Genomic DNA, 22,318 nt, shown 5'->3' on the forward strand with positions numbered 1-22,318 from the left:
ATTTTCACACACTGACGCGGTCTAGACGCATCAACATGACTGACCTAACTTTATTTAATGCAAATGATGAGCACGTCTAGGCTATACGCGTACATACAGACAGACTGAGGCCTTATACAATAACGTTTGAGAGGATTCGTCTTTCATGGACTCAAAAAGATTTCTGGTGTGATTATCATGATAATCAGCCGAGCCGGAGCGCCTCTCGAGTCTGTCTCTTAACATCTTTGAGATATGTCAATTCTGGGTGAGAAGCCAAATACAAAGACATGACTTTTCACATTTAACCATCTGAAAATGATAGCGCCTATTCTCCTGTAATGGTGGAGCCTGCACCACATTCAGGAATAAAGCCCCATATTGGCCTACAATTAATCTTAAATGGTAGCATTAAGGCAGTATAGTTATATATAGTACATGACTCATAGGCTTGAATATCCATTTGAAATAAGAGAGGGCCATGATGTTCATGATGTGGAGGTAAAACACGGCATGAGCACTTTAAAATGAGCTCAGAAATCGTCTGCGTTAGGAGTATAAACATGGCGATCAGAGTCATATAAAACCTCTTTACTGGCATTTAAACAACTCTCTTTAGGTCCGTATATTACATGGATGTACAGCAGGATACTCCGGGGATGACATGATAAAGTCATGAGGATGAAACACACACACACACACACACACACACACACACACACACACACACACACACACACACACACACACACACACACACACACACACACACACACTGAGTGAAAGCCCCTATAGGATTTAGTTTGAATGATTGTGCCACCATGCACTTCTGCATGCGCCTGTTGGGGGGCGTGAGAGGCGCTGCCATAGGTCCTTATTATAATTACATCGGCCGTCTTGCATAATATCAAAAATCTCGGAGGGTGGGAACAGTGTTACCTCACTGACTCACAAGGGGGTGGGCCTTGGACGGCGTATATGATTTAGGACAAATGAGATGTTAAACCATTTGGAGACGACGGTGGTGGAGATGTAGCCATCCAGGCGGACAGTCCCAACTCTCCTGTTTGGTGAGGGGAGGACGGGGGGCTGTGGATGTGGAGAACAGAACAGTCGTGTGACGATATGCTTGGAAGAAAAAAAAACAAAAAACCAAGAGGACCCGTTAGATTAGAAGAAATGGACGGGGCCGGCGGGACGTCACGATGCGCCGTCGCCACAAAGCTCAGTACGCCGCTCATGAACGCGCTCACTTGGCTCCCAGCGTGCCGCACGTCCGGAGGGACCGCAGCTTACCAGGAGCTCATCCAAGCCCGGTGCATCCCACCCTGCTGCATCTGAGGAGGACACAGTAAGAACCGTGTTTTGTATTATGGGTGATTTTGTTGCGTGTGAGTCTGAGTTTAAACAAAAACCTGCAGGAGCGGCGCAGCAGAGGGCGAGCTTATGCGCGTTAAGGCTGTAACACACTGTGTTATGTGTTTAACCCCATTGTGAAATAAGTGAGGATCTCACAGGCCGACTAACGACTAAATCTGCTCTACATTTTCCTCCAGTGAGGCTTATTCCGCTCTCAGAGCAGTTTAAGGTCTGTCTGAACGGTGCGCAGCAGCAGCATCTCAGATAAAGGCTCAACATCATCTGACGGCAGCAGCACAGACGTGTAGTTTCACTTGTGGCTGCAGCCACTTTTGTTTGGCTCTAGATACTACATGTCCAAGGGAGTTTGACTTGATACTGTCGCGGTCAGATGTCAGAAATCAGCAATTTCGGAGTGGCCTCTCTTCTGATTGCAGCCACAGGAGATCTCGTGTCTCCCTCGAGGCCTTTTGATTAGTTTGTTCAGTCATCTTTATTGGTATTAATGTTGATATCACAGAATGAGGATCTTCCCCCCCAATCCTTCTGCACATTCAACCTACATTTTGATTAAGAGATGACTCCCACAGAACATCACACTAATGACTTTTATTATTATTATTATTATTATTATTACTTTAAATTCTGCTTTGGCAGCAGAGTACTGATGCCAATGAAGCAATGTTGAATTCAAATGTGAATCTCAGCCATATGCTCTGTGGTTATTATCCCTGTCATTACATAAGTTCACGTTGCACCCTTTCCACCAGTTTGGCTCACAAACCGGTGAGACAGTAACCCCTCACTGTATGTTTTAATGAAGTGTAATTACAACGTTGCAGTGGGTCTATAACGCCACAGGCCTGTGGTGGTGTCTCGGTGGCCTCGGGCGGTGCAGCCTTTTACAGCACAGTGTTGTGTTTGTGTTTGGCCTGTTCGCTGTCAACAGATTACGCGCTGAAAGGGCTAAGCAGGGGGGAAAGCATAAAAAAAAGCAAAGGTGATTATTGTAGGTACATGAACCCAGCAGTGTGCGGCTCCTGCAGCGTAGGATTATACAGCACGGTGCCAGCATAGAGCTCTTACATAAGGCCTGCTTAATCTGTGTGAGAGGGGAGTCAGACCACCTCTTATGCCTGTTTTATTTCTATTACAGTTATTACTTAACATTTTCTGTAGATTTGAGTGTAAATTTTTAGTGGGTGTATTCATGACAGCTGCAGACAATTAGGGAGCCACAGAGAAGTTTTCCTGCTTAATTTACGGTATTTGGGGGTTTGTCTATAATAAACACAGATTTTACGCGTGCAAATGATTCTTATTGTCTTATCTTCGTCACTGGGGCCCTGAACTGCATAACTCACTCGTACAGGGTCCAGGCCGGATGGCGCAAAGGCAAAATTAGTCCCCAAAATGAACACATGAATCGAGGTTAAATCAAGTGCAGTAAACATGACTGCGCTTTGGCTGAACAGGTGAATCCAGGTAAAAAAAATAAATAAAAATAAATAAATAAACTGACCCCGCCCATTAAATAACCCCTTAAAGCCATGAATGAAACACGAAAGTGGAGCACAAGTCAGGGGACGTGAGCCTATAATGCGCGTTAATTTGCAGAGGGGTCGCTGTGGGTCTGCAGCAGCACCTCTGGAGCCTCACTGTGAGGCTGCAGGTGTGAAGCTCCGACAGAAACACCCTGCTGAGCAACGCAAGCTGGACTCTTTTGGGGCTTACAGTGACCTAGTAGGCAGATTTCCCAGGAAGGGTGTTTCCAGGGATTTTCCAGGGAGAGAGCGAGAGAGAGCGGGGGAGATGAAATGTTCAGCCGACTTATTTTAAACATTTAAGTGGACTTTTCTGTCAGCCCCCCCAAGTCATTTCTTCTTCTCTTTTATTGCAGAAATTTACACCCGAGAGCACCAGAAATGAAGATGAGGACTTCCTCCAACTTCCAGGTGAATATGAATGTTCTCACCAGTGGTCCCGTCGCGGATTCATGGATTATTATCGACGCGTAATCGTCCAGTAACACCGATGACTGTTTAAACTGGTTTATCGCTCACAATGCAGGAGAATTAGGAAAATTCACACAGGACATCTTTCTTCTTCTTCTCTCTCACCTACACCTACACACACACACACACACACACACACACACACACACACACACACACACACACACACACACACACACACACACACACACAGTAGCCTAAGCGTCCACACAGCAGCAGCACGCTGTGTGGAACTAATTGATTACTCCTGGAAATCATTTTAAAATCCTTCCTGGATCCTTTTTGTGGACGCCACTGTTCCGCTCACATTTTTCAGCATTTACAGCAGCCTTTTATGGTCCTGACAATCTATTAAAGTAGAACATTTTTCACTGTGTTGCTGCCAAGTTGCCTTGAAGGAAAACTTCAGTGTAATTTCCCTGCAGGGACTTGAGGGTCAGCGGAACCTATAGTCCGTTTGGGCGCAATAATGTCTTCTTTTCTTTCTTTATCATTTGTCTGTGTGTTACAGTGTAGGTTTTTAATTACTACAATATACTGTGTCCCTGCTTTCTCAGCTGCACTGGTCGCTGCCTGCATCCAAATGCATCAAATATCAATTAAAAGACAGAAAAGTACAGTTTTAATTTAAAGTCAGTGGCGCTCAATATTTTATATTTGCTTTGAATCAAGAAAAAGCTAAAATTAGCATCTGACAGAGAGATATGAATACGCAAAAATAAAATAAATAAAATGTTGCAGTAATAATAAATATTACTGTAATTTTATTTCAATTTTAAAGGACGAAACGCGTGTGCAGACACATAAAACCTGACGCGACAATTATTGTCCACTGAAACAGCTGCAGACATCAGCTACAACACTCAAAAAATAAGAATTTTTAGCATTTAAAAATCTTAAAAAACACCCACAGACAGATTATATAACAGACACATTTATGCTGCCAGAGGATTCAATCCAACTTTATTTATACTTGTAGGGACAATGGTAGCACCCAGATCAACACACACACACACACACACACACACACACACACACACACACACACACACACACACACACACACACACACACACACACACACACACACACACACACACACAGCAGGCAGGAAAAGAAAGAAAAAACACGTAACATTAAAAAGGTTTAAAGGCTTAAAGCTTTAGGTAAATGGAGTATTGAGAGAAAACGGTGCTGTGTGTGTTTGACTCATCAGCAGGTGTGAATGTGATCCTCCGAGTGTTAAAAAAAAACGTGTGTCACAACCCGCAAGCGTAAAACAGCCAAGTGATCTCCACTAATGGATGTGCCTGTTTTTTTTGTTTTTTCTTTGGCAAAAATCCAAATCTTGCGTTCAATTCACCCCCCTCTGACTGAAAGGAGACCTCTCACATAGCAGATGTAAAATCAAATGTAAAGCACGCAAAGAGCTATAACATCTTTCTTTACCTGCATTTTCTGTAAACAACCTGCAGCCTCGACAGACCTCGGTGCGTGTTGGTGATTTGTGGATGGAAGCAGTGGCCTATTTTCATGATGCTGTGAGAATAATGGCGTGTGTGTGTGTGTGTGTGTGTGTTAATTAGGCATCACACCTCGCTGCTAACGCACTAATTGCAAAGCAGCGATGCCTGTGACGTCACTCCCTCGCTATCACTCACCAAACGCAGTTAAAAAAAAAAGGCAGTTTATGGGAAAAAGAAAATAGAGAAAAGCATTTTAGAGTCAGACACACACACACACACACACACGATGATGTATTTGGCTTGGTGTCTAAATACTGTAGCACTGTCACATAATTCTGCATTATGGAAATTATGTCCAAATCTATATAAATACACTCTAAATAAACTACAAGCTTCAGATCTCAGTTATCTTCTAATACTTTAAATAAACACAAAATAAAGATGGCAGAGTTTAAAGATATTGCTTCTTAATATAAACTGAATTAACAGCATCCACAGTTGTTGGTCCAAATTTATCGATTTACTTAGAGAAACGCTCTAATCCAATCAGGTGACGATATGAGTCTCTTGGCGTACACGTTTGTCCCTCTGAGCTGCACGTCAAACTGATTCCTTTAAAGCTGCTGTTGCATCTGAAGCTGACATGTTGCACCGAGGATATTTCTTACTGTTTTTGCACAGGGACTATTTCGAGGTTGTGAAAGTTAATTATGTTAATTATATTTGAGTAACACTCAGGATGAATATTGAGCAGGATTTTAAGTGCCAGCAGATATTCATCTTTCTTAAAGATGCACATTTTTAGCAGCGTCTCAAAACGTACATGTTTAAGAACCATAAATGTTAAGGCCTGTGCAGTTAAAATAATTCCAGGCTGGCCTTTAAAATAGACTGAATATGTTAATATAACTTTATGTAGTAATTGAGTATTCACCCCTACTGTAAAATGAGTGCATGTGTTAAATTTTCAAGGGATTTCCTATTTGCATTCTGCTTCAGTATTTTCTTTACAGGACTATTTGCGTAAATTATTCCCCTCAGTGCTATTTCATCCTCAGCTTCTGATGCCCCTCATAAAGATCTTTATTGTTGTTGTCTTTACTTCACTGGATAGTCGGCTATAATGCTTTGTTTCGAATTCCTATAAGAACCCATTCACGTTTCCGTCATATAAAAAACACTTAATAGCTTGGAAAATGTGTTTTCCCAGCAGTATCCCTTGTGAATCTTTAGTCATGCTTGTTTTTCATCTCATTTCACTGAGGCGTTTTTAACACCATGTGATAAATCATCTGAACGAACACTCCAGATTTATGACCATTCTGGTCATTATTTCCACCTCTGGAATACGTGAAAAACACTAAATTAGCTTTGTTTTGGTGAATTAGCCCTTTAAGCTCTTTCCCCTGTCACCTCTTGTCCTTGCAGGTGTGTCGGAGGTTGTGTGTGTGTGTGTGTGTGTGTTGCTGGCAGAGGGCTGTGTTCGCAGGCCTGAGGGGTTGTCTGTTATCTTTGGTTATCTAGCTGTATGAGTGACGTACATTCTTCATAAAGCTAGATAACCGAAAGTAACAAGAATCCCATTACACGCCTGCAAAGAGGAGGAAAACTAAAAAAAAAAAAGAAGCCAGCAGAGAGGAGTGGGCTCGGACGATGGATGCTGCCAACCGATGACGTGAAGGTATGAAGCTGTGTTACATAAGGGGTGAATTTAAAGGGAGGGGAGGGGGTCTCTCATAGAGGATCTAATGTGCACCAGGCAACACAAATAATCAGTTTTTGAATTATAATTAGAGAAAGAGTTTCCATATCTACAAAAGACATCAAGTCTGCTTGTTGTACATACACAGAAACGCTGCAGCAGTGAGGCATAGCTTGTGCTGCTGCGTGGATTCATGCTGGTCCACAGGATGTGTGTGTGAGTGTGTGTGTGTGTGTGTGTGTGTGTGTTTCCTCATGCTGGGTTATTTCAAACCACTGGTACAGCACAAACTGTCAATCAAGGGCTTGATGAGGATGGAAATGATAAGTTCAACATTTTAGTGTAATTTTTCCTTCTCAAATAAACACTTAAAGTCACACTGAAATGCAAAACAACAGACATGGATGATGATAAATCTGTACACCTGCTCCTCTTGAAAGATATACTGCAGAAAATGAGAGAACAAACGGGTATTTTCACATCCAAAAATTCATTCAGAGTCTTTAGTGGTGACCTTACTATGGACACAGAAATATTTTTTCCATTAACATGATCTCAGATTTTGGAGAAATTTGTTGCCGCCACCTCTTTAAATTAAACAGCCTTTCTAACCATAATGCACTTGTACATACTGTCCTGTTCTGTACAAGCATCTTGTGACAGGAGGACATGTGTGAAATTAACATAAATGAACAAAAGTCTCTGTACTGAGGTACCACGCAGAGCTGCAGCTTTTTGCTAAAGAGGAGACTGTAAGGCTGCAAGCACAGCTGATAACTACCCAAAACCTGAGGACCATTTCAGACAGTATGAAAAGCATAAAATACTGACAGTGTATTTGGCCCAGTTGAATCAGGCCTCTCCATCTGATCAGATGAAGTCAGGTTTCCTCTGAGGACACTAACAAAGTCTTCACTCGGCTGGTTTGGTGGTTTTGTTTCTGAAAAATGAGTGATCACTGCAGGTACTAATCAAGGAAGGATGCGGCAAGTTGGCTGCATGAGCTACAAGAAGAGTAAGGGAGTTTAGAGTTTGGATGCTGAACTTCCTTTCCATCACAGGCCTCTCTTCCTTCCTCTCCTTTTCATGCACACACGCACACATGCAAATCTTACACACAAAATCACACACTGAGCACTCAGGAATGTCTTTGTCTAATTACGATTCATTTTGGGGAAGAAATTGGCCCCAGTTGGTTTCTAATGAGCCTTTTTTGTCTTTTCATCAATGCCAGATAACAGGCTAAAATTTGATTTTAGCACATTTTTCTTGCCTGAGTTCTTTTTTAGGAGGGAAATCTGTTTATTATTTGTAGTCGTTGGATGAGGTGTGAAGTAACCCTTTACATTCAGACACCTGCTAAATTGTGGCATAGCTGACAAGCAGAAGGTGACTCCACACAATGGGCACTTTCAAAATTTCTTAAATGCACTGCATCCACTTAAATACCAAAATTAATAACCGAGCAAGAGAGCCTCCGGGATCATCAGCTGCTTTTTACACAGAGCGAAAACAGACAACCTCCTCCTTCATTTCTGTGTTTGAGTGATTCATAAAGGACGATAATGTGCATGCAGCTCATGCGGGGTTTCAGAGAGCATGTCCTACAGAAGACGTGGCGGTGAGAGAGGTGAAGCAAAACAAAGGACACCTCGAGAGGCAATTAGCAGCACTTTGCCATCATTTGGAGCATCTCTCCTCCAGTTGATGCTCTTCTGCAGTTGATTTTGCTACTTTTCCTGCTGAAGAAGTCAAAGGACTTTGTCACAAAGAGGGCAACAGTGTGGGCACAATGAGGCAGGGAGGAAATATGGTGTGTGTGCATGTGTGCGTGCGTGCGTGCGTGCGTGCGTGCGTGCGTGTGTGTCATCCCATCTCCTTTAATGTAACCTTACAGATAAATTCTATCCAGGAACTGAAAATCTTTCTAAATGACCTACAGATCTCTTCTTCTTTAGTCTGAATTGATCTTAAAGCTTCCCATTCATGCATTTGTTTTTACTGTTCATACACTGCGAACGCCTTTTTACATTTTGAAATCTTATTTTTTGGTAGGAAAAAAAAAAAAAAAGGATTTTAAGCGTCACATGTCCAGACCATGTTTTTGCCCCTTAAAGTGTCACTGTACTCACGACGTGCACACACTTCCTAACATGCTTCTTCTTTCTTTTTCTATTTCCCCTCATTCATTTAATTTTATTCTTTTGTTTTTTTTCCCAGCTTGGATTCTCAGATGGTTGGTTCTGATTTGTATGCATTTGCATAATGAATGTCATTTGCATGCTCAGGGGCAGACCATACCATGAGAACGGCTGTGTTGGTTGTTTGTGTGCGTGCGTGTGTGTGTGTGTGTGTGTGTGTGTGTGTGTGTGTGTGTGTGTGTGTGTGTGTGTGTGTTCATGCATGGGCACATGTGTGTGTACGTATGTGTGTGGCGTATATTAAGCACATGTAAATTACACGTTCTTGTTTTTTTTTTTAACACAAACAGACCATCACAGGGTGTTGTGTTTTGCGCCCACACTCTATAAACACTATGTTCTTCCTCTCTGACATGTGAGTGAGTGTGTGTGTGTGTTTGTGTGTCCACGTGTGTGAGAATTCCTCCTCTACAGTATGTGTGGTGCATGTAGGGCAGCAATCTGACGATCATGCCTCTTTCCGTCTCTCCGCCTCCCTTTCCCCCTGTCTTGGTAACCGTTCAGCGATGTACCGACTAGAAGAATGAAAATAAGAGACTCCCTCCTCAATCCCATAATCCTCCTCTTCTCCGACCCCTCCCTTGCCAGTTTGTCCTCCTCTCCCACACGGCAAGTCACAGTCCTGCCACCATCTTAGGTGTTAAGACTGGCACAAAATGGCAGCTGAAAAAGGGGAATGTGGATAGCCAGCGCTGCACCTTCCCCCACTTCACGTTGGCCCCTCGATCCTTTCCGCGCCATTGGTTGCCTCAAGACAGTGTTAATTACTGCCAGTGTGTTAATTGTAGAGATCGCCCCAGGAGACACGCAGGAAGGGATGAGATAGGAGGAAACCGTAGAGCCGGTGGCTTTTTGAGTGTCGGCAAGCTGGCATTTTTAAGGGCAGCTGCGGTTCCTGCGTCGCCTCCGTTGCGCCCATCGTCACGCTGCGGACGCCGACGATCGACCATTTTGTGGATTTCCACAGATGCTCTGAAAACTGTTTTTCGACGGCTTGGTTTCTGGGACATTAATTAGATTATTCCAAGGGTCTTCGATTACAAAGAGTTGCACTCCTGGCATTATTTCACGCGCGTGTTTAGCATTCACACCATATATACGCTGCAGACGTGCAGACGGCTTCGTTTGATGACGTGAAAAAATAAACCACCTACATGCTGCCTGACACCCACAAGGAGCCGTAATTAGCAACACAGTGGTCTTCATAAATCTCCGCTTGTTATCACGCTTGGTTTTCTCACATGTGCAATACCCTTCCTTTTCAGTTTGTTGCCGTACAGATTATTTGACACAGCATCATTGACTTCTACTGATCTCTGAACTTTGAAATTTTGATGGACACATTTCAGTAATCTAAAAAATTATACTATCAACCTTTTCTCCAACGGGCCAAAGCGTCAGGCCTCAGTTTTAGTGTTAAAATCGAGTATTTATGGTGTTTGGTTTTGAAAGGGTCACAATCCAAGAGATCAGCTAAATATCTTAGTAAGTAAATGTCTTTTAGAGGAGCTTGCAATCCTTCAATTGCTGTGAAAACATGAAGGGAGGAAATGTGTTGCAGGATGAATTATTTCTCATCAACTTTCAGTGATTTCTGAATCTGAAAAACATTTAAATTTTGGGATTTAGCTGGAAATAAATTAATGTACTCCTCATTTGGATGAAAATGATCATGCCAGCCTCATTTTGCTCTTTATGTGCACATTTTTATGATGCACACCATTTGGTTTTAAAGGGTCTGAGAGTCTGAGAAATGTTCTTCTTTACAGAAGCACACAACCTTCGCTGGGGTGAAATATTAAAATTACCCTAAATTGGAGTTTGGAGGTTTTGCAGCTGTTGAAGCTACCTTTTACACCTAGATTTACCTGCAACTCTCACCACAACTGCCACAAGCGAGCGAGGGACCCACCTATGAGTTGAGGGAGGAAAACGCGTAGTAAGTTAATGAGAAAGACTGGATGGAGGGAAGAGGGTGGGAAGGAGGAAAGGGGGGACAGACAGACAAGGAGAGGGAGCCTGCGACAGTGAGATCTCAATAGTGAGAGGCCTTCTTTGTGTTTCTGTGTGAGGTTTATTTTGGGGGGTGCAGGGGGCCGCTAAGAAAGGAGGGGAAGAGGAGAGGGTGGGGATCCTATCCTGGGCCCTCAGACAAGCGGCACATTGTCCTCCCCAATGTGTGGCGGCACTTGTGGCGTAACGCCATTATTTAGGCCAGTGGAGGGAACGGGGGTCTGGAGACCAGCTTAACCAAAACTCCAATTAGACCCGGATCGTCCTGATTAATGGACGAGGGAGATTGGTAAACAATGCTGGCCATTGTTAACGTAACCCCCCCTCCTCATGCACACACACAAACCCCCTACCCCACTGGTTTCTTTCACACAGCAGACCCTCCATCCCTGCTGCCTCTGACACACACACATACAATTTGTCTGTCATGCCAGTGCTCAGAGGCCTGCCATTAGCATGCTGCTCTTGTGTTTTAGCTTTCACAGCCTCAGTGTAAAGTTTAGGCTGATCCTCACATGCAAATTGGCATATACGTGAATTATTAGTCTCCTCATACTTAAACGTAATTAGTTAAAGTTAAATTTTTTGAACAAAAATATAGAGTTTAGGCCAAGAAAGTCACATTTCTGAAGATTTTTTTTTTTTTTTTTTAAAGGATTACATGTGTATTTATCATGCTCATAAAATATGATTCTAAGTGCAACATTGCATTTAAGTTGTGCACGGGGCGAACTGACGCGTCTTTCTTCAAAAGCAGCGCCAGGCTCATATGTTAATCACACACACCATGCGATGCTCGGCTCTGCATTTCAATACGTCCTACTTTATTGTTTTTTTTAAGCATATGCGCTGAATAATTAGCCACCACATAGTCCAATCAGGGGCATGCCAATGTGGGGTTGCCATGGCGACCTCATCAGTTCTTACCCCCACCCTCACCCCCTCTTTCCCTTCCACCCTTCTACCGCCCCACCACCACCACCACCCTCCTCCCTCCTCCTCCTCCTGCTGCCTGGCTGCAAACAGGACGGAGAAAAATAAAGCGTGGGAAAAAACACTTTGGTGGCTCAGACAATGATAGTGGGGGTGAGGAGGAGGAGGAGGAGGAAGGGGGGATGGAGAGAGGAGCAGAGGAGAAGGAGAAGAGAGGGAGAGGAGGAGAAGGACAGGAGGAGAAGGATGTGTGATGTTGGTGATTGGTAGAGCAGCTTGTGTCTAGACTGGCAAATACAGACGTGGTTGTTTTGGAGTTTGGTGTTTTAGGGGGTTGGGGGGCATCTTCTACCTCGACTGTCTGGCTTGTATGTGTGTGTGTGTGTGTGTGTGTGTGTGTGTGTGTGTGTTCCCTCTGTTATTAGTGTGCCATCTATGGGCAGTGAATGGGAGCTTACAGTAAAGTGTTAAAAGCGGCAGTGAAGGCCACTCAGAAGGCGATACAGTAAACAGTAACACTGAGCTCTGTGATAAATTGCGCCTTATGGCTTAGCTCAGAGTCCCAGTAATGTTTGAGTCTGTGCACATGATCCGTTACTCAAAATCCTGCTGCAATCCCTCCACATATTCAACATCTTTAGGCGCTTCTGAGTATGTGCAAGAATTAGGGAGCTTTGCCCCAAAAGGCTGATTGTTCCCGAGTAATATGGGAAATGTGTGTCATGTGTTGGGTTGTTAATTGCGTGTGTAGATGTGTTACTTATTTAACCAACATGGCCTCCTGGGATCTGTATCTCCTAGTTGTCTCCAGTCCTGTAATGTAAGCGCAGTGAAGTTGAACACAGTAGAATCAGAGCAGCAGGGGAATTGTAGGGATTTGAGCCGAATGGTTCCCCAACATCATTTGAATATTAAAAATGCACACATATAATTCAGCTGCTGTGCATATTGTATGTGTAGATGTGTTATTAGTGAGGAGCAAATCCACAAACTGTACATCTGCATGTTTTAGTCTTTCTAGATGCAAAGTTATGAGATAAATGTGCTTCTTAACAGACTGATTTTAATGTCTCCCCTGTCTTTTCTTTGAAGGTTCTCTGATCAGTCTGGAGTTGGGAAACACCTGATCTTTGCCTCTCATCTCTTTGGACTGTGACTTTGAGTCCAGTGATGTTCGTTTCACACAGGACTACGTCGCTTAGCCGCTAAAATACTGGAGGAAATACACGGATTCTGTGAAAGCAGTCGTCGACTTAAAGCTGGATACAGAAGTCAAGTTTGCTGCTGCTGCAACATCTTTATCTGAATAATGACAGAAACAAACCAGAAGACGGAAGGGTTTGATACAAGTGGACAAATTGACATCTGGCCATCATGAGGCTGAAACTGTTCGAGTGAAGGGCGGCAAAGTGGACTGTGTGTGTGTGTGTGTGTGTGTGTGTGTGTGTGTGTGTGTGTGTGTGTGTGTGTGCGTGTTTGTGTGGGCTGTACACTGTGTTCTTGGGAACTGCTCTGCACAGCTGTTCAGGAAACATCTGCACTAGATTGTCATGTAGGTCAGAGCTTAGATCACTCCATCTAGATCTCTCCTTCTCACATAAACACACACACACACGCACGCATGCATGCACGCACGCACGCACGCACGCACGCACACACACACACACACACACACACACACACACATTTGAGATAATGATGCTGTGGTGATTTGTATTATTCCTTAGTTTAACAATTTATTCTCCATTTATCTTAGATCTTAAATAATAGATTTTAAATGCATTTTATTTTTGCATGTTCGTTTTTTATTCCTTCTCCCTTATCTTTTGAATCCTATTTGTTTCTAATTATTCTGGCTAGCGATTAAATTTGTGTTTTGTCTCATGTAAAATTTCAGATGTTTCAATCAAATTGTTGACAATCTGTATGACTGGATTACTTGAAACATGTTTTATGGACTTGATCCATCAAGTATGAATTTTATATCAATCCTTCAGATGACTGGAGCACATTTTTCACATTTCATCAACTCAACTGTAGATTAGAGTACATTTCTATCTAGCAGCTGTACAACCTTTGTTCTTCCAGATGATTTATGAAATGATAAATGATTTGGTGGCTAAATGAGGTCTTATGAGGCTCTTTCAACAGCCACCAATCACATACATCACATTTTTTTCTTTGTATTTTCTGTGCAATAGTACCTTAAGATTGAAACTTCATTTCATAGCAACTTTATTCAAGTGTACTTAAATTTTTAGGGTATATATCTCATCAAGAGAGCTACGATCCCTGCAGGAGACTACAATACACTTATCTTTTCTATCTATGCAAAAGAAATTAGCAGCAGCTTACTTTTTTTACCTTTGCAATGTTTGCATTAGTGTTTGCACATGAATTGTATTGTTAAGTTTGCACATTAGCAGCTAAAAGCATGGGTCTGAGAGAGAAATGTGGTGGATTGTGATGTATTAATATGCACTATATGAGCACAGGTGCAATGTGTGCGTTCTTGTTGTGTTGTTGAAGTGTGTTTTTCAGTAGCTAGCAGAAGTGTTGTTTCTCCATTGGTTTAGTCGGTAAGTGCACAGTCAGTCTCAGGGACTAAAATCTGGATTTAACATTAATCAACTCCTCTGACTGTATAACATGAATACTTGTATTCTTAGTTTTGTTTTGACTTAATGTGGAGAACTTGTGAATATGTGCAATAGTATATGATGCAGTCTGAGTACTAGAGGGAATCATGTAAATGTATTATAATGCACTATGAAGTACTGTTTCATGAGTCTTTAAGCATGATTTGCACACATGCTGCTGTTAATGTGCTCCATATTTGTACTATGCAACCGTTATTTGAATCAATAAAAGAATGCAATGAGACAATAACTATGTGTGGATTGTCTGTGTTATGTGTTAAAATGCACATTATCTACAGTGAGAATGCAAATAATCAACACTAAAACAATCACCATTTCACAAGTTTGTTGGACCATAAATTACGTCCATCTTAACTAAACTGCACCATGTTTCCTCTACAGCACATGTTGCACAATGAAAAGTCATGCAAGTTTTGTGAACCTGACCTGAATCATCCATTTAGCAACAGTTAGCTGAAGTTATAAATCTTTATACAAATGAAAATCTGCGTGAAAATCCATTTTAAATCAACAAAATACAGAATATTTTAAATGGTTCGTTTAACTCGTTTGACACTGCTAACACATCAGGCAGGTGACAAACAAGCACTCGACAAGATATATTTATTTACAAAGCCTCCAAATCATGTCGATATTAACCAAAATAAAAAGAAATAAACCCTGGTTCCCACTTTGCAGCAGAAGACGCACAAAACAAGTGATGTTCGTCCTGCGTGGAGCTTTATATGATAGAAAAGTGGGATGAAATTCTTCTCAAACTTTCGAAGTGACGTGGGTTAATTTCTTGCATGCTCGACTTCATGGGGCATTACCATCAAGCTTTGTGCTTTAAAACAGTTCTTAGCTTTTGGTTTTAGGAGCTCAACTGCTGGCCGTTCACTACCTTGCTCAATGGCACACCAGTGACAGTTGTAAAGACAACCTTCACTCTTACTTCTCCTGCCCAGCTGTTCCCAGCAGGTCTGAGGATGGAGCCCCTGACTTCACTGTCAACTCTTATTCACTCACACATTTGATTTACACTCATTTTGAACCTTAATGTGAGCGATCGCTGGGAAAAATCATTCTTGTGTGAAAATACGTCAACAGCGATGCACAATTTCCCTACATTTTGTTAAACTCCAACCAGTATTGTCCGTCATAGAGGGTGCATTTTGTGATATTTATGATTCCAGTATAAAGATAGTTTCTCTTTACATTACAGAGAAGTATCAGACTGGGAAATGTTTCATTACATAAAATTGGTATATTTAATGTTTAATGCATGAGCTAACTTTGAGAAACCGCCTTGCTGTGAATTTAAAGGTGGACTTAAGAATGTGAATCCATTTAGACTGAACTATTCTGCGAAGTGTTGGTCACTTTTTGGAGTTTGAGCTGTTTTCATCAAGTTTTACTGTCGGTTTAATTCAGGATCAAGACGTGGTTGTACAGTACTACCATGAAAGTAATATAACTGACCAACTTATTGCACAAAACCCTCATTACAAACATCTAGAGGTGGAGTGAGTCCAGTAGTGCACAGAGAGCAACATCCTCACAACCGCAGAGACTGATCAATGTTTACACGCGCTGTACACTTGGAGAGGAAAATGCGAGTCACATCTGGGTGATGCGACAGCGTGGCACAGCTGCTGCTGAGGAGGTGCAGGCCAGTGGATCCAGCTGCTGCTGCCGTGCTGCAGGGAGGACAGAGCTCCTCGTTCAGCTCACACACACTCCGGGGCTAAAGGTCTAGAGGAAAAATGTTTTGGAGATTTTGTTTCACACATAATGCGATGGATATGAATTGTTCAGAGCAAGTGGTTGTCACTGAAGCATGTGTAATGCACAGATCTCCTTCAGCTCATGGACAGAATTTGTAACTACTGGAGTGACTGAGGTCAAACGAAATTAGACTTTTTTTTAGTCAGTGAGTAAGAAGTTTGAATGCTGAGCGTGTTGATCATTTTATTCTTCATCAGGCTGTTGATACATGAGGTTGTCCATCAGTGAAAGGCCCTAAAACTGACACACAATTCCAGTATTAAAAATCAAGACGATCATATATCCTTGTACATTTGGGGACATTTGTACTGACCGCACTGTCTGCATGACTAGAGACAAGAGGACGTCACTCATATGTAATATGAGGGCTTGTGTTCACTTCACTTGCCTCAGAAGACTACACTGTTCAGACTGTGTGAACATTTTAAAAACAGCATAAAAGTGAAGCTTTTGGAGTTTCATTTGCATGTAAGATCCATTACTGCTGAAACCTAGCTATCACTGCACTTGTTTTAAATACACTGAAGTTAGAAAACAGGAGCACAGATTGGGTATAATTATATCAACTGCCCCTCAACCATCATTATTAACATTATTACAAATGTGTTTGTATGTGTTCATTGACTTGTTCAGTACCAGGACTGTGTGCAGGTTGTTAAAACAAAAAAAGAAAGAAATGATCTTTTTTTTTTAATGTGCCAAGGATTTTTTTTTTTTTTTTGCCATGGGATGAGACAAGGTACCGAGTATCTTTCCTTATACTTGTACTGGATGAAAGTCTTAGCTGCAGTCTTGTTCAATAATCTTTAATGTCACCTAAAAACCAAGATGTATATATTCCTCTATAACATCAGGACTACTCTCAACAATCATTTCCAACACGTGATTCCTCTGAGTGAGGCTGAACCCTGTTTATTCTCACTTTTCTCTTTAATTAATCGACCGTTCTTGTTATTGTGTATCACGTCGCATTGCTGTAAAGAACATGTATGCTTAACCGACCTCCTTTACAAATAAAGGTTAAATAAATAAATATGAACAATGTTGCATCAAGGTGCCTGTGGAAACTGGCAAAGGATCTGATTAGAAAAGACCTGGCAGACCTCCCAGAGTGTAAAACACACAGTACTAGTATCAGCTCTACAAATTATACAGTACAGTCTATTACAGGAGCCTGATTACAGACTGATCAAAACCATGTCTGGCTAGATTTAGCCTCTTTCCGACAAGATAAAAACACATTTCTCAGTTCACGTCAGTGTTTTTAACAGTAAAATTAAAATAATATTTCTTGAGATTTAAACAGAATTGCTCATTTCCAGGGAGCCCAAACTGTTTTTGACTGGCAGCGTATTAAAAGAAGGGAAAATCCCACTGTTATTGCAAGCATAAGTACCACTACAGATCTTGTAAACAAGAGAATTTGCTTTGTTTCACTTGAAGTAAAACATAAAGCCTGAATGAATGAGAGCAGGGCCATATGACAGGTAGGCCCTGCGCTGCAGTCAGCGCTGCAGACCGCCCTCCAGACAGCAGGAAAGTTACGAGAGCCGTCTGATTATAATGGAATCAATAACAAAACAAAAGCTCATGTCTGGGAGGAAAATCGTGGGAAGTGCCGCCGAGGACCTGATTAGCATTCTGTATTGCGGGTCCCCGCGGGCCGTCTCCTGGAGCCCCCCAACCCAGAAGTGAAGAATGGCTGCGCGGGAGGGGAGGGGGCAGAGATGGAAGAGAGGTTGCAGAGGGCCAGACGGGGGATGCGGAAAGTCAAGGAAGACAGCTTCACAAAGACGGGCACGGTGCTGAGGGTGGGGGAGAGGACGGGGGAGGTGCTGGAGGGCTCGAGGCTGCCACCGTGAAATCAGGCGGTGAGAGGGAACTGGGTTCAAGTTCAACGGCAAACTCTCGTCTGCGTGATGAGGTGATGAAGACTAAATGTCTCCTGTCTAACTGTTTCTACGTCCTGACTAGTTCAGTCTAAACTACCTGTTACTGCTGAGAAACTCAGACAAGAATAACCTGAGAAGAAACCTGAGGACAAAGAACGTCTTCTGCAGATTTCTCACTGAAAGTGAAATGATGGTGGTGACAAACACTCAAACGTGCTTCATCCTTTGGCTGCTGATCTGAAGTGTGAATGTCAGATTTCATTTAAAACATTGAATGCAGCGGACATGTAAAACAACAGTGGAGCTGCACCTATTTTAATTATTTCCTAACATTTATTCTGCAATAAATGCTCAAGTTACCATCTTCAGATTGTTTTTGTCTGAATGACCGTCCAAAACCCTCAAAATTACTGTCACGTAAGAAACAGGAAAGCAGCTAGGAGAGAGACGCTGGAACTACTTTCAGTAGTATTTGGTAGTTTTGCCACAAAAAAACAAACTCAAATATAAAATAGTTAATCTTCTGTCTTGGACATCAGTCACCTTGCAGTACATCACATAAATGCCCCTAACTTTGGCTAAATGTTTTTTTGGAATTGTAAGCTTAATTTAACTACAGTTTTCAGGGATACTTTTATGGTACCAGCGGAAACACACACATAACTGTCGCTTTATTTGTCTGTCAAGCACTAAAAGTTGGCCTCAGATGCTTCCTCAGATTCACACTTTTCTTTACTTGGAATCTAAATCAGACCCTTAATTAAAAGCAATAACTTCACGAGCCCCGAAGCTTAAAGAAACCAATAAGCTTCAGATCTTTGGTCTCTGTGGGCTCTTTTAAAAGGCAGCTAAAAACTCATCTGTTCAGACAGCAGTTGGGTAGCATGTGATATATTATGTGTTAACTTATATCTGTTCTTATTGTATTTTTTATCTGGTGCTTTATTTTTGCTTTATTTCTTTTTCCTATTTGATTTTTTATTTCTTTGACTGTGACACACTTTGTGAATGGTGTCTGTGAATGGTGCTGTATTCATGCTTGTGAATTTTAGACTGTGGCAATGACAAAAAAACAAAGTACTATGAATTTACTGTTTGGCAGAGTTGACGATTTTTCTCCTTCACTTCTCAATCTTTAACAATTTTGACTTTTCAACTTAGTTGTGTTTAATGTGGTACAACTGAATTTTATTCAGGCAAATTATTGTGAGGATGTTAGTGTTTCAACAGGATTTCTCATTTACTCCTTTACTTAAATCAAAAAAGGGGGTTTAAGTGGTGTTGTGGAAAAACATTTTAAGGTACAAAAATTGTTTTTGTATTGGTACCATATAAAAACTTGGGTGTTGTATCCACACAGGCATTGAATACTCTGCCCCAACTGCCCCAACAGCATTATGAAACAGCATTCATCAAGAAAAACTGTAAATGTGAACATGTCTGGCTTTAAAAAGGTGCCAGAAAATTTACATTTCATTTGTTAAAAGTCAACAGATGTTATTGTGAATTTCATTTCATTTATTAAGAAATAAAGAAAAATGCCAACACTACATAGATTCCAATAGCAGACAGCACACTCTTGTTCCTGGTATTTATCTTTATAATGTGCGTTACATGGCATCTGTGTCGAGGTAACACATTAAACAAACATCTTAAAACACTGAATGAATTATGGTCCTCGGTCTGTTAAAGGTCAGAAATTAAGCGTGAAATGAAGAGATCTGACCTCAGGGCAGACGGACAATGGTCACTTCCTCCCCAATTCACCACCTCACTACACACAATTGACTGTTTGAGTGAGTGTGTGTGCAGAGGAGGTTGTGCTGTGTGACCTTCGTCGATGGCCTTTAAATCCACAAGTTGCTTGACCTTTGATCCTTTTGATTGTGGTTATGTGTCCTCGCAGGCCTCTGGGATTTCTCATAAAGACACCTGTGACATCCTGCTGGTTAGTTTTATAGAGTCACACCCTCCTGATTTAACACCATTAATTCTTGCTGAAGTGGAAAGTCAGCGGTCAAAGAAGTCCTTAAATTTCATTTCACCTGGTTGGGCCATTTAAAGGAAACCATCTGAGAAGTTAGAGGCAGAATTTCTCTTGCAAAAACTGGCAACATTATTGTATGTTTTTTTCATTTTTATGTGTTATCCGAAAAGTAAATGGCCACTACGCCTTGACCTACACACTGGAGTTTAGCTTACAGCTAACTCCGCTAAGGACTTTTCCCCAAACGTCCCACAATATCCCTGTGCCGTTCTTTCATCATACAAACAACACCCCCCCCCCCATTTCAAAATAATGGTAACCCAATATAATGATGTTCAGCGGACGTGACAAGAGGACCTTTGGGGGACACTGTGTTTGCTGAGAGGCACAAAACACAGTAAATTTACTGCTCAGTAGAAGTAAAGATGTCGCGTCTTTGCTTCTAAATCTTTACATAGTTTAACTTCTAAGCCTGTTCGCGGTTTCCAAAGTCTCTGAGCTGATTCATTCTGATTTAACATGATAACAGTGTGGTGATAATACAGACTGAAGAAATCTCAGAAAATGTCAGAAACGGGCTTCTTGGTTCATTCCTAAACTGCCGAGTGGTGGCGGTGGGGGGTCAAAGCCGGATAAAGACGTCGTTGACCTGCTGGTTTGCCGAGTTTAACCTCTTGACCTCCTTTTTGATGAAAGGCTCAGGGGTCGTGACTCAGTCAGGAAGGGTCGAGGGAAAATCTTCCACGGACGGCCAGACAGGAAGACGAAGCGTGTCATCCGTCCCCTGTGGACCGCTGAAATTTATTTCCACACACGTGTGCTCGGGCGGACAGACACCCAAAACTTAATTTTTAAAAATATGCATGGACTGCTGCAAAGACAATGCAGGCTGACCGCACAGTGTTGAAAAGAATCTCTTGACTTCTCCCTTTTGTCACATATTAACACGTATTGTTTCGCCCATACATGCGAGGTGACACCAATCGTGCATGGGAATGCTCAGTTGAAACTCTTTACACAAATGAACAATGTCTGAAATTTCCTCCTCTGTTTAAAAGTCATCCACTCGCTGGTTTCCCACAAAAACAGTCTAGTGGATGCTATTGAGCGTCAACTCTCCCAGACCATTGACACTGGGGCGGCGAGCTCGATGGGAAAACAATATCTTATAGATTACGATAAAAAACCAATCCATCCAGACGAAAACACAGGCACAAAACATGGCTAGAAATCAGCCATGAGTATGTCATGGCACGCTGGAGGGTCTGACTTCTTAATTAGACATATAAAAAGGCTGGGTCAGACGGAGCAGACAGGCAAAGAAAGGCAGGCGAGATGAGGCCCTTCAAACTGTCTGTGTCACACTGTGGGTGTGTGTGTGTCTGGATAGAGCTGTGAGAAAGTGTGGGCCGTGTCGTTTGCATGTCTGAGTCTCGGCTGTGCAGGTCTGCGTCTGACTGCGTGTAGGAATGTGTGTCTGTCACATGTGTGTTTGTGCGATCGCGTGAGTGTGTTTGAGGTGTTTCTCTGCTGCGGTGGAGCGTAATCACCGAAATCTGTGGAAGCGATGAAGGCCGTCGAAGCGGATCCCTGCACGTTTCGGGTGGTAGTTTTGTCACTTTCGTCACAGGTTTTTAATTTAAACAAAAAACTGGACTCTAAACCAGCAGCCTGCATGACATGCATATGCAGCATAACTCACTCACTCACTCAGTAACACCTCCTAAGCTCTGGGCTAAACCGCATTGCGTAGACCAGTGGTTCCCAAATTGGAGGACGAGATTCCAACATGTTGATTAACAGACAAGTAGAAAATACCTACTTGTGCTGCATTATATTACAGTTATTTTGTCAGAACTTTCCCAAATCTTTGCTTATTTTTCTGTGAATTACAGGATAATTTTACCTCTAAAAATGATTCATATAATAAAAGCAGAAAACATAAATTCACTCTTCAGTTAAACTAGTCATAAGCAGTACATGCACTGTGTGAAGACCAGTGACGAGGGGGCGAAAGCACACTTTGTCTTAAGGGGTCACGAGCCAAACAGGCTGAGAGCCATGAGTGCGTATATGCATTAGAAAGTGGAAAGTTCCTCCACTGATTTAACAGCTGAATAAGACAGTATGAAACACATTCCCACACCTAAACGACAGAATATGTCGAGTAACAGTGACTCCCAAGATGACATATATTAGTATATGTTAGATATATATAGATATACATATATGTTAGAGTAACAGCAAAGGGCGTACCAGACCTTCATCATCACGTCATTAATAAAAATGTTGCAGTTTTCTTAAGTTTAGATTGGTTAGGTTTAGGGAAAAGATGGTTTGGGTT

General features: G+C 42.0%; 1 long non-coding RNA gene across 1 annotated transcript; it reads left to right on the plus strand.

The window, feature by feature from the left end:
• The first annotated feature begins 967 nt into the window (after positions 1 to 967).
• On the plus strand, positions 968 to 14,557 carry LOC139346350 (uncharacterized). Its single transcript, XR_011603250.1, has 4 exons — positions 968 to 1,330; positions 3,239 to 3,293; positions 6,248 to 6,500; positions 12,761 to 14,557. It is a non-coding gene; the product is annotated as an uncharacterized lncRNA (long non-coding RNA).
• Positions 14,558 to 22,318: the final 7,761 nt, after the last annotated feature.

Source organism: Chaetodon trifascialis, chromosome 17, assembly GCF_039877785.1.
Source record: "Chaetodon trifascialis isolate fChaTrf1 chromosome 17, fChaTrf1.hap1, whole genome shotgun sequence".
Lineage (NCBI taxonomy): Eukaryota > Metazoa > Chordata > Actinopteri > Chaetodontiformes > Chaetodontidae > Chaetodon > Chaetodon trifascialis.